We start from the raw sequence: 13,744 nt of genomic DNA, 5'->3' as shown, positions 1-13,744 counted from the left end.
GGAAGAAAATATTAAAATATAACAAAACAGTAAGAAAACAATATATTAGATGAAGATTGGTAGAACTTTTGTTGGTAATCAAATTAAGTATGTAAATCAAAGCATTACATACCAACTAGATAAATAAATCTACGCCAAAAAATCATAATTTAAAAATAAAAATCGGACCTAATTTGGGATTTTTCTCTAAAATCCCCATTCTTGAGAAAATAAATGTACAGTAGAGCGTCGATTATCCGAACGTCGATCAACCGAACGACCGCTTATTCGAACTATCGACTCCCGCGTCCCGCACTCGAATACCGAGCAAGCGTTAGTAATTGACGCTTAAAATATCTTCAATTTTCTTCAATATTTTATCCAAAAATAATTATGTTGTTGCAAAGACTGCACTTTTTTGTTTAGTTGCTAGTTGTAATTATCAAGATATAAATAAATATGTTGGTATATAAATATTGCTTTTATTCACTTGTGGATAAATACAGGGTGTCCCGGAAAATAGTGCGTTCCTTAAAGGTGTGGGTAGAATGCACCATTTAAAAGAAAACTTTCTTATAAATTTTTTTTCTAAAGTCATCTGTTGCCCCAAAAAATTAAAATAATGTATTTTGCTAAAATTTACATTTGGCAACACGGCAGTTTTATTTATTTTGACACAGCTTAGATAAAAATATACAAATTGTAAACACAAACAGTCATATCATAATCACCTGTAACCCCAGAATAGGTACATCCTATTGTTGTGATATTGTCATGATTTCGATAGCGAGTATCATGATATTATGTTAATTACGTTTAGTGCAAGATTTACAGCAAGGCTATTTACCTCCAAGTAAAATAAGATCTTCAGAGAACCCGAATTTCTGTGTAAAGTGTTATGTGCAGATAAAGTTTATTTTTACGAATGGTGTGTTTAACTTTCGTGGTTGACAAAAGTATGAATTTGTGGGCTGGGAATATTTTTTATAATCATCTAATTGAACCATTCGAACTTCCCAGAAGATTGAATGGAGAAATGCAGGTACTCAAATGTTTGCAACATGTTCTATCGATGCTTCTTGAAGACGTAGCTTTATTGTAATAAAAAATTTTTATGTAAGTTAAAACACTATACAAACCTTATTTATTAGATATTTAATAAACACAAATATTATGCTGTTTTTCTATTACTGTTATCAGTATTTTATCAATGTATATTATGCCTATGATCGATGATTCATGATAGTTGAGTTACAGTAAAATTATTTTAGCACAGAAGAAACGCAGCGCTGCCGGCTGTATTTGCTTTTCTGTGGACATTAATCAAATGCATTAAAATTAATAAATTATTTTTTTGAAAACGGTTGACTTAACAAAAAAAATTTATTAGACTTTTTTGCTCTAAATGGTGCACTTAGCCCATACCTTGAAGGAACGCACTATTTTCCGGGACACCCTGTATGTATGACTATAAATATGTATCAATATATTGTAGTTCGATTATCCGAACAAATCGGTTTTCCGAACACCTATGTCCCCCAATTAGTTCGCATAATCGACGCTCTACTGTATTTCAACCTAATCCAAATGTATAATTACAATATGATTATAATAAAAACTACTTACCAAATTAGAATGAGTTTTCCTTGTCCAAAATAGCCCAAAAGTTCAAAAATATAGGTATATGAAAACTATTTAAAAAGGCAGTATAACTATTAACTAACTTTTGTTTGTTGTTTCTTTTCACACAAATTTTAAAACGCAACAACCATAAATAATCTAACTACAGCTGTGCCACAGCCGCCATATTGAATAATTTTTGACATGTCATTTGAACATCCAATCAGAACAAAGTTATAATGCGCATGCGTCGGGATCATAGGTTTTAACGTATAAAAATTCACCCTCATATCGCCGGTAAAGAAGTATAACCTCAAAAAATGATTTTTTTTTGAAAATTGATATTATCATAAAAAAGAACCATTTTTGACAATTATTTCTTAAAGATAATTTCTTTTAAATGTTAGTCCTCATTGTTTAAGTCAATGGGCTCTTGATAAGCTTGCAGAAGATCCACTGTTTCAAAAAAAAAATTGTTTTCCGATGAGGCTCATTTTTGGCTTAATGGGTACGTGAATAAACAAAATGTTCGTATTTGAGATGATGAGCAATCCGAAGAGGTTCAATAGTTGCTATTGTTGCCCAAAGTCTGAGTAAAAAAAAATCTGAAGAAGAAACCGACTTCACTATTTATGTGGTATCCCTCACTGCTCGCAACTTATTGCCCATTCAATTTTGTTTATTGTAATGATTCAATATTTAGTTGTTTATTTTAGAATATACTGTTTAGAGCAGCGGTGCTCAAAGGGTCGATCGCGATCGACCGGTCGATCGCCAAAGTTTTTGAAGTCGATCGCGATTCACTGAAAAAAATACAAATGGGAAAAGACGGGGACTGTGCTGACTCACCACACTTGCTGACTCTTTTGTCAACAAATCGAAATTATTGATTGATCAAAGGAAGAGAAAGGAGTTAAACAATATTCCATTGTTGAAAAAATGGTAACCGCTCATTTGAATTATGTGTATTATGGGATGGAGCTCCAAGCAGTTCGTAGCGACTTTGAAAGAAGCTTCGCTAATTTTTAAAAACTGACAGATATTGTAACATACATGTTTAATCAATTTTCTTGTGAAGACGTGGAAAATATTGCCACTGAAATATCCGTTACTTTCAATATGGAGATAATTTCCGTCCAAAATGAGGTACTGAAAATAAAAGTCCAGAGCGACTGATATGAAATTTTGGTCTTTTATATCCCCTGACAAATATTCCTCTTTGAGGCAAGTAGCTCTTCAGCTCACAGCATTCTTTGGATCAACGTACTTGTGTGAGAGTCTGCATTTTCCCAAATGAAGGTGGTAAAATTATTAAAGTGTCGTAATCGGCTAACTGACGAACATCTCTCATTATGCTTGCTTTTGGCAATTACGTACCATCATATATGAAAACTTGTGGATGATATGCAGTGCCATGCATCAACATCCAAATATAATTAAGATGAAAAACATTGCTGTAATTACAACTCTATGTAGTTACAACTTTTTGTCAAATAGAAATGTGCAATAAACATTTTTATTTTCAAAATTGCTTTTTTCCTAGCAGTCGATCGCTGGACGCTTGCAGTTTATGTGGTAGATCCCTCGCAGTACAAGTCTGAGCACCACTGGTTTAGAGGGTTTCGAGGACGATTGAGAATTTGGCATTTTAGTCTTTCAATTATAGTGAAAGTATGCTAAATTTGCAGTTACTGAAGCGTTATGGGGATCTATTGATTTATGAAGATTAGGTCCTAAAACCAAAAAAATTCAAGAAAAGTTTTCCATTTAAGTGGGGACTTTCCATTTTTTTAATTCAGTTTTAAATGTCCAACAATCATTTTTTCCGATTAAACCGCCATCTATCCATAACTCTAAAAAATGTCTCGAATAAAAGTTACTTATTTTTACGTAACGAATCCAAATCTGCAATAAAAAATTGAGGGTCCCATTTAATGTTTTAAAGTAGCCCTCCACCCTACCTCTGCGGAAGGTCGTGTTTGGTGTCATTCGATAGATTTTCCAAAATTATTGGATACGTGTTTTTTGCAGTTTTTCGATCTGATGTTTATTTCGAGAAACACAGCGGGTTTCCTATATAAAATTTTATATTTACCCCCACCCCTCTCCGTAGGGTGTTGTGTTTGTTATCATTCGATAGATTTTTAAAAAATATTGGAAACGTATTTTTTAGTTTTTCGATATGACGTTTATTTCTCGAAACATTTGCTTCTTTCTCGTGAAACTTTGTGACTCACCCATTTCCTTACGCCCCGCTCAAACCATCAGATTTTTGAAATATACACTGTTCTGCATGTATTTAACTTACCTTTCCTAAATCTGACGATTTCGAGTTTTTCTAAGGATAGAATTTTTTTCGGGTCCCCTTTAACGAACTCCTCTGCATTAAGAGCCAATATATGGTAGGATTTATCGACGAATCCTTAAAATTTCCTGGAGCACACGAATAACAAATGAAGAAATACTGAGAAGAATTGGTACAGAACGACAACTGCTATGCACAATTAAACAGAGAAAAACGGCATAGCTGGGGCACCTAATTAGAAACGAAAGATACCAGTTTATGCAAACCTTAATTGAAGGAAAGATCGAAGGAAGAAGTGGACTGGGCAGGAAGAAAATGTCATGGCTCCGTAATGTCAAACAATGGACAGGACTAAGGAACATAAGAGACCTAATACATACTGCAAGGGATAGAGAAAAATGGTCAAACGTGATCGCGAACATCCATTAGTGGATTGCATAAGAAGAAGAAAAAGAATATGGAAGAGGTACATTTACAGGGTACAAGTTTACTCCCCATGTGATAATCTGACGGGCTCGAGTAACTGCAAAAATCCCCGCTTGGGCTCCCCTAGCGCTAGTTATTTTTAATACGTATCGCATCCCGACTTAAATTATGGTCTGGGAGTTAGTGTCAAATTTTACGGTGATTTTGTCACGGATTGTATTAATTTATTTTGGTAAATAATACTTGTTTGGATAACGAAAAGGTCTGTCAGCTGGCGCGACACCGGGGCTTTGAGGTAAGAAAAAATAATATGAATGTAGATGGAAAAATCCTACTTACATATAAAATATATATCTCCGTGCCTTACACATTCATAATGGTCTAGTTAGACCGGACTCTCAAAGAAGTTTCGTTTGAAAAAATTGCAGACCGGATTCTGACTTCTGAAATGTGTTGTTGTAACCCTGGACTTTGATTTCACAGATGTTGCCAGTCTGTACTTTGGTTCCCCCTCCCCCACCCCACCCGCTCCAATACTTCATAATATTTTTTTTTCAAAAAATTCTACAGACTGTACAATAGTACCAGTAAAGTTAATTTTAAATTTGGATCGATCTCTTAAATATGACGTACATAACAAAAAATGAATCATAAAAATCGGTTCATAAATGATGGAGTAATCGCGTAACAAACATAAAAAAATCATACAGATAAAGGCTTGTATTTGCGATGAAAAAAATAAAGATGTGATGAGATAAAAGCTTCTTTTATTGAAGTCGATTAAAAAGACTATTGCTTTTAGGCATGAAATTTTATAGGTACCTACTTGAGGCTATTAGTCCAGGGCGCATCTGTTTTGAGATGGACGTTGAGAGGTGACTCAAATTTTTTTGCAGAAATTGCTTGAAAATAAATCAAATAATAATATTTGAGTTATCCTCCCTCTCAAAAAGGTCCGGAACATTGTTTAAATAATCAAAATGTCAAAAAATTAAGGAAAAATTCGATTCTTTTCTTCGTTTTTTGATTATAACTTTAAAAGTGTTCATTTCCGAGAAAAGTTGTACTAACATAAAAGTTGCGTAATTAAATTTTCTACAATGTAGAATTAGTCAAAACTTAAAAAAATGGTCAACCTAGTTGCAAAATAGCAAAATTGCGAAAAAAACGTACAAAAACAAGTATTGGCATTTTACGTTTTTAAACCATTTATGCTACACTTAGAACCTTCATATTTCACCCAGAAAAACTTTGTGATACAGTAAAACAATACTGTAAATTTCATTACGATGGGTTCAACAGATTTAGCAAAATAAATTTTGCAATCCAGCTTTCGCCAAAAGAATTCATATTTTCAAAATGTTACAGGACTGAAAATAAAGCAGATAGCAAGTTGAAATTTTGTTTGCGTATAGAAGTGTACTGTATCTTTCATTTGCAATTTACAAAATTATAATCAATTAATTACCCCGGCGTCAGGAAATTTTTTAAATACACAATAATTTTTGGTGCTACGCCCAGGACAGCGGTGTTCGATACTCACAAGTTGATTTCCACCAAAATTTCTTCCAGTCTTTATCTAATATATTATTTTCTTACTCTATATTTTGTTGTATTTTAATATTTTAATTCCACAAAAATCAAACTTATTTTATTATTGTTTGTGAAATATTGTTTAAACAATTGCATATGTTTAAAAATAATAAACTTTTATTTTTTAAGTTAAAATATATGAACAAAGAAAGTTTTTGCTAATAAAAGTGTTATTTCAAAGGATACAGTATGTGTTTTTATTTTGCAATAAACAAATTTATTTATTTATATCGAAATTTAATAAAAATTAAAATGTATCAATCATTATCAAAGGTCATTGGAATGCCCAATCAGAGCAAACTATCCGCTGCCCTGCGCGTAGCACCAATAATTATTGTTTATTTAAAAAAAATTCCAGACGCCGTGGTGTTAATCGATTTTAATTTTGCAAAATTGCAAATGAAAGGTACTGTAGACTTCTATATGCAAAAAATTTTCAAATTGCTATCTGCTTTATTTTTAGTCCTGTAACATTTTGAAAAAATGAACTTTTTTTACGAAAGCTGGATTGCAAAATTTATTTTGCAAAATCTATTAAACCGATCTTAATGAAATTTACAGTATTGTATCACTGTATCATAAAGTTTTTTTGGGTGAAATATAAAGGTCCTAAGTGTAGCATAAATGGTTGAAAAACGTAAAATGCCAATACCTGTTTTTGTATGGGACTATTTTTTAAATTTTTAACCAATTCTATATTGTAGGAAATTTAATTACGCAACTTTTATGTCAGTACAACTTTTCTCAAAAATGAATACTTTTAAAGATATAATCAAAAAACGAAGAAAAAAATCTAATTTTTCCTTAATTTTTTAACATTTTGATTATTTAAACACCGGACCTTTTTGAGAGGGAGGATAACTCAATTATTATTATTTGATTTATTTTCAAGCAATTTCTGCAAAAAAATTTGAGTCACCTCTCAACGTCCAAATGTACTAATATTTTTACAGATGCGCCCTGGTCTATATGTTTTTCCTATTCATATGTGGCGAAAGTAAAACTACAATAAGGATTTAAAAACTTTTAATAGAAATGAAAAATGCACAAAATAATTTAATATTCACATGTTTAATTTAACTTTGTTTTAAATTCTTGCAATCATTATTGACACATTTACACAAAGATATACAGTTTAAATTTTCTTTTCTACAAGAACATGACATTGTGCGACAGTTAGATTTACATTTGCATGGGTTAATTAAAGAGACAGGCAGAGCATTTTTTGTCATTTGCTTTGGATACAAGTTTCCTTCTCGTAGCTCATAGCCAAATTTAAGGAAATGAATGGGCTCAAACATTGGTTCAGAAGAGTATTTCCAAAGATATATTTGTGCTGATGCTCTTAAACAATGTAAATACAACGCATCGGAGGTACATATAACTCTTGACAAATTTAAGACAAAGCCTATGTTTTGACATATCAATTTATGTCGAAGTTCATCGGCTGTTGTCTGATGTTTGGAAATTAGGTAAGTGCAAACTTTCTCCACATCTTGGAACTGCCGCCTTGACAAAAGCCCATCGCCCAACGTAAGGAGTGCGTTCTGAACAAAATTAAGCTTCGCGGCACTTAGCATTTGTTTTTTCGTACCTACGCGACTTGTGATATCGCAGCCGGTTAAAGAGTGCAATGCAGGAAGAACATTGCATACATTTTCACCAAGAGACTGTGCAGCTAAATGACACCCAAGGAAACGGTTCTTCTTTCGTGATCCCTCAAACCACAAACCCCGGCACCCAAGTTTTTCAAGTTTATGCCAGAAATAAATACCTAACACAAATATGTCTGTGTCAGGACTGAGGATGATAATTTTTGTTTCAGTATTTTGTTTCACGCCTTAAAATATATGACAGAATATTCTGCAATCAGCCTCTCTAAGTGATTAGATTTTAAATTAGTAACTTCAGCGAAAGAACCTCCTTGCAATTTATAACATTTTGTAGGATCGTCAAACCCACCGCAAATATATAGCTCACTATTTTCACTTACTTCTGCATAAGTGGGAGCGTACTTGCAAAGAAATTTTACTAATTGTAATTGGTTTTCAGTGCTAGTAAAAAAATCTTTGCAATCAGCGGGGATTTTTGTCAATGGACTGGTAATCATTACTTGTTTTGTGTTTCGTCATTTGCTTCGTAGCTTTGACTCCAAAAACTTAATCGATATAAATATCATCATACCGATCAAATACCCCATCAATTCGCGTTACGGAAGTTTGAGACAAAAATGCCGTTACTTTTTTGAAAAACGCTGCTGCGAAATCTCCGAATGTACTAAATTTATTTAGTTGTATTTGATACACGAGTGCCATGCCATCTACAAGATAAATTTTTGGGTTTAGTACAATATCTTGTGAAGTGCAATTGCTATTTTTTTTCAATTTCCAGAGCTAAACTTGACTTCTGCGATTTTCTATAAAAACCATGCTTATGACAAATATATTTTGGATAATCCAGTATTTCGTGTGATGCAAGTCCTTTGATGTCAAAATCACGTTGAGAAGCTAACATGAATGATTGTTGAACTTCTGTAACATCTTTTGTATCTTGATATTTTTATTAGAACTTGTCATCTTGCTTTTTGTAGGTTGGAAACTGAAGTTTAAAAATTTATTTCTTGTTATGGTATCAAATACACTTTTTTGTTTTAATTCAACACGTGCTTTATCAAAATCGTTAATCAGATGTTCTCCCGATTCTTTGATATTAAGAAGTCATTCTGAGCTACCTTTATCAGCCAAAGCACCAGTATGTATGTATGTTGTAGAGTACATTGTTCTCCCCATTAGATTTAAATGGATTAAAGTCATTCAAAATCGAAATAAGATTTTGAATATCTTTTTCATCTCTAGCGATCCTTGATTCATTCCACTCAATATGTAGCCTTGAATTAAAATCACCCGTAGCATCTGTTTGCATTCCAAGATATGACAGTAGTGTGAAATTAATTAAGTTTTTGAAGGGATACAGAAGGATCCACTGTTGCATCGCTTCTTTATTTTGAGTTATACCAATCAGGCCTCCAGTTCGGCTGAAGACCGATTCTGCGACTGCACTAGAGCCAAATCACAGCCAACAAAATTAAACTTTCCCATGGATAGCTTTACTGAAAGCATTCCGCGTCTGAAATCATCCACGATATCTTTAGGCAATTGAATCATGTCTTGTAAGTAGAGTGACACTCCACGGACATAATTTGTGTGGTTCATTTTATAGTGAGAAATGTCTCAGGCTTTGGTTCACTCACTAACTGTCCGGGCGAATCGCAAAACAGACACACTAGTTCACTGGGTCTTTTTCTCTTTAAATTCACGATTTCTACCGACATTGTCTCAACAAAACATATTACTTTAATAAGTAAATAACGTACACAATCGAAAACATTAATATTAGGCGATGTTTACGCGTCGACTGGCGTGCACTGTACAAGCTGGCAAGGTCGCGCCCGAGCACAAAGACAAAATAGGGAAGTGGGCGAGGCGCGTTAAGGTCGGAACGGCAACGCACCGCGCTCGCTCGTGGCAACAAGTATTTTCATACGGCTAAAGATACCAATAACAAGTATCAAAACTCAAATCACGGTCGGCAATTTTTGCAAACGATTATCCGTTTCGAGCCTGTACTAAGTGTTAGAATACCTGGCTTTCACCCAGGCGGGTCGGATTCGAATCCCGCTGTCGGAAATCCTTTTTGTTTTTAAAATTGACATTTTCATTTGTAAAATAATTGTTTTTATAATACTTTTTATATTGTGTTGTATAAATAATGAAAACGTGCTATTATAAAAAGTCCTTGTTTATAGAATTGTAATTATTTTTAAGTAAATTTAATAAAAAAATCGTCTTGGTAAAAGGTGTATTATGATAAAAAGCCCCTAGAAGGGCTACAAATATAAAAACAAAATGTTTTCGCTCTGTAATAAGAGCATCACCAGTGTTACAACAACATGGTGAGCCACCCAAAAATAAAAAAGTTAAAACCTCTTAAAAAGAGACTAAAAGTCTTATATAAATGCAGACATAGTAACATCCAAAGGATGGATATAATTCCTACAGATATGGCTTTAGGACAACATATGGCTCCCACACGTGGTAAGTGTGTTACTAGGTAATAATTAATTACTTTATTATCTTAACTGGTATTGTGTTGCCTGTCACCTCTTTTAACATAATGACCTAACTAATTATTACCTAGTAACCCACTTACCACGTATGGGAGTCATATGTTGCCGTAAAGCCATATCCATAGAAAATATATCAATCTTTTGGATGTTACTACGTTTACATTTATATAAGACCTTTAGTTTCTTTTTAAAAGGTTTTAACCTTTGTATTTTTGGGTGGCTCACCATGTTCTTGTAACACTGATGATGCTCTTGTTACAGAGCGAAAACCTTTTGTTTTTATATTTGTAGCCCTTCTAAGGGCTTTTTAAAATAATATACCTTTTACGAAGACGAATTTTTCAATAAATTTCCTTGTAATTAATGGTATACAGCCAGCTACAGGAAATTCTTCCTTGTGGATAGTGATTATTTTTATTATTAATTTTCCTGGTCGTTTTTCATTTTATCCCGGTTTTGGGACAGCTGACACATCATCTGTTAATAAGCTTTGGAACAACTGACTATATAAAAAAAGCCATGCCAAAACGATCCGGTCAAATTTGACGCTACCTTCCGGACTATTATGGCCTTAACTCTGAAATCGCAAACTTTTCAGGATAGCAAAATCAAAATGTTATGTGAACTCTTCATTTTTTTTCTGCAGCTTCATTATCTAAGTTAACCAAATTCTGCACCCGTGTTGATTATCAGTGGCGGCTGGTCAGAGGAGGCAAGGGAGGCTTAGCCTCCCCATAAATTTTTTACACATGCTACACTGTTTTGTTTACTTTGTTATTTTGCTTCGCGTTAGGGATATCGGAAAAAGTTATTTGAACAAGTTGTTCCAAATAATGTTCTAACTCCACATACCAAATTTCATTACAAAATTCGCACTTTTAATTTTTTCATTATTTGTAGTTAGGATCCTAAAACTACAGTACTTTTTTAGTTTTTTGTAGTTAGGATCCTAAAACTACTGTAGTTACGGCTGCTGGCCGGAAAATCTCACTTTCTAATGCCCCACGCAGCCCAGCAGCGTTTTCGGAGACCCGGACTCCTTAGAGCTGCATTATACTTGAACACACATGCTGCCCGGAGATTGGGCAAGGGCGGCTGATCGGCCAGCAGCCTCCTCTGCAATTTTAGGATCCTGACTACAAATAATGACCAAACTAAAAGTGCGATTTTTGTGATGAAATTTGGTATGTGGGGTTAGAATAGTATTTGGAACAACTTGTTCAAAATAACTTTTTTAGATATCTGTAATGCAAAGCAAAATATCGCTAATTTACCGTGTTTTTGGATTCGCAGTAGGCCGCTTTTAGAATTAAAAAAATTCAGTTGAATATCTTAAAAAATGTGAACCTTCAACGTGTATGGACTGCAAAAGTTGAAACCTGTATTTATTTTGATATGCATATCTACTGACAGAGATAGAATTGTTAACAAATAAACGACACAAATTTTGTTAATACACTTTTACAATTTGATTAACTATTTTTAAAATGATATTATATTATTAAATTATGAATTATGATGATATTATAAAATGTAAATAAAAAATGGTGAAAAAAATGGGGCCTTAAATGAGATTTTTTGGCGGATTTTTTTTGCTAGTGCAAATTTGTCTAGATATTTTACAGTTAGGTATAGCCTCCCCTATTGTAAAAATCACGAGCCGCCACTGTTGATTATGTGTGTAGCTATCTAATGCAAGTATTCATTTTTGTTGACATTGCTTTACACGGGAATTCACTCTAAAAATATGATAAGGCCCTATTACTAAGGCACTCATATTAAAAATTCGAGGATTAGGGCGTATGAATCTGGCATATCAGAGGTTATGATATTAGAGAAGTTTCACTTGAGTAATAGTAATAGTGAATGTTAGATGCTAGTGCAATATTTAAAAATGAAAATTACTTATCACACATCCACTCTCGATTACAGAGTAATTCAAGCTGCCTTGTGGCGCTCTTGCTAATGCCGAGAGAGCCAAAATTGAAGATGGTAATAACGACACAGGTGCAATATGCAGATTCGTAGATAAATAAATTATATGACATTATTCAACAATTAACTCAACGCCGAAAGGAACGTGGTAGGCCAAAAAACAGATTTTCCATTTTTTAGGGTTATAGAACTGTGGAAGTCTGGGTGCCATAATCGAAATTTTTGTTTTCTTTTCTACAAGGGCTTTAGTGATTGTAGAATAAGCTTCTCCGATTTTTAGTTGTAACGAATATCCAAAAAGTTTTGGCATAAAATATGTACCTATCTGATTTTTTTAATTAAGTTTATGTAAAAACCAACAAGTTAACAGAAATTACAAATTAGTACTTAACTAAGTTATATTATTGACCAGACGATATATGACTTCTTCAAATGATGTAAGTTGATGGTGCGGTGTTGTTGGAAATGGAGAAGGATACTTAGAACAAAAGCTGGATCAGTTGAAACAAGCTCTTGAGGAAAAAGGTTTATAACTTAGTAGGACAAAGATACAGTATTTGAAATGTTCGTTTAAATATGGTTTTACTGCAAATAAAATTATATCTTTGCCTGCTGAAATGATTGCGAAACGTGAGAGTTTTAAATATCTAGGATCCGTATTACAGAGTAATGGGGAAATAGATGGTGATGCATGCAATAGGATTAGGTTTGCATGGATGAAGTGGAATGAAGCGAGTGGTGTGTTGTGTGACAGAAAACTTCCAATAAAAAGGAAAATTCTCTAAATTAACCATAGGATCGGCTATGATGTAAGGACCTGAATCTTGAGCAATTAGAAAACAAATAGGAAGAGCGGATTGTGGCAGAAATGATAATGCTTAGATGGATGAGTGGAGTGACAAAGAAGGATAAAATTAGAAATGAGTATATTAGGGGAAGTCTAGGTGTGGCACCAATTGATGACAAAATGAGAGAGCATAGGTTAAGATGGTATGGTCATGTTCAACGTCCAGACGTTAATCACCCAATACAAATATTTCTGAACTGCGGGTTCCTGGAAGAAGTAGGAGTGCAAAACCAAAGAAAGCCTGGGATAAACGCTTAAGAAGGACATGTCGGTAAAGATGATTGATGTTGCTATGACCCAAGATAAAAACTTAAGAGGAAGCAGTAGCGATCAACAGGTAGCAAAAACGCGTTCCAAGATTGCGGCTGTAATTTTGAATATTTTTTCGAGATATTTGGCACACGTATTCGTAATGTAATAAAGAATGGCGGTACTGAGCCCAATTTGAAAAAAATATTAATATGTGGAAATTACTCTGTAATTAAATACAATATTAAAAAAACGAGCCTGTACCGCCATTAAGAAGAACAAAAAAATACACTTTCTTCAAATAAATTTTTTTATCCGATGCCTAGATTTTGTGTCATTTTGGAACTACTAAAATTTTCTATTTCATTAGTAGTTCCAAAATGACACAAAATCTAGGTATCGGATAAAAAAGTTTATTTGAAGAAAGTTTATTTTTTTGTTCTTCTTAATGGCGGTACAGTCTCGTTTTTTTAATATTGTATTTAATTTCAGAGTAATTTCCACATATTAATATATTTGTCAAATTGGGCTCTGTACCGCCATTCTTTATTATATTACGAATACGTGTGCCAAATATCTCGAAAAAATATTCAAATTTACAGCCGCAATATGGGAACGCGTTTTCGCTACCTGTTGATCGCTACTGTTTCCTCTTAAAGATGAG

General features: G+C 33.5%; 1 protein-coding gene across 49 annotated transcripts in view; it reads left to right on the top strand.

Annotated features, from left to right (window-relative positions):
• Positions 1–13,744, top strand: part of LOC114330552 (uncharacterized protein DDB_G0274171-like) — a 522,367-nt gene that overhangs the window by 213,139 nt on the left and 295,484 nt on the right. The window lies entirely within an intron of this gene.

The sequence above is a fragment of the Diabrotica virgifera genome, chromosome 1 (genome assembly GCF_917563875.1).
Source record: "Diabrotica virgifera virgifera chromosome 1, PGI_DIABVI_V3a".
In the NCBI taxonomy this organism is placed as follows: domain Eukaryota; kingdom Metazoa; phylum Arthropoda; class Insecta; order Coleoptera; family Chrysomelidae; genus Diabrotica; species Diabrotica virgifera.
This window is presented reverse-complemented; position numbering and strand designations above follow the sequence as displayed.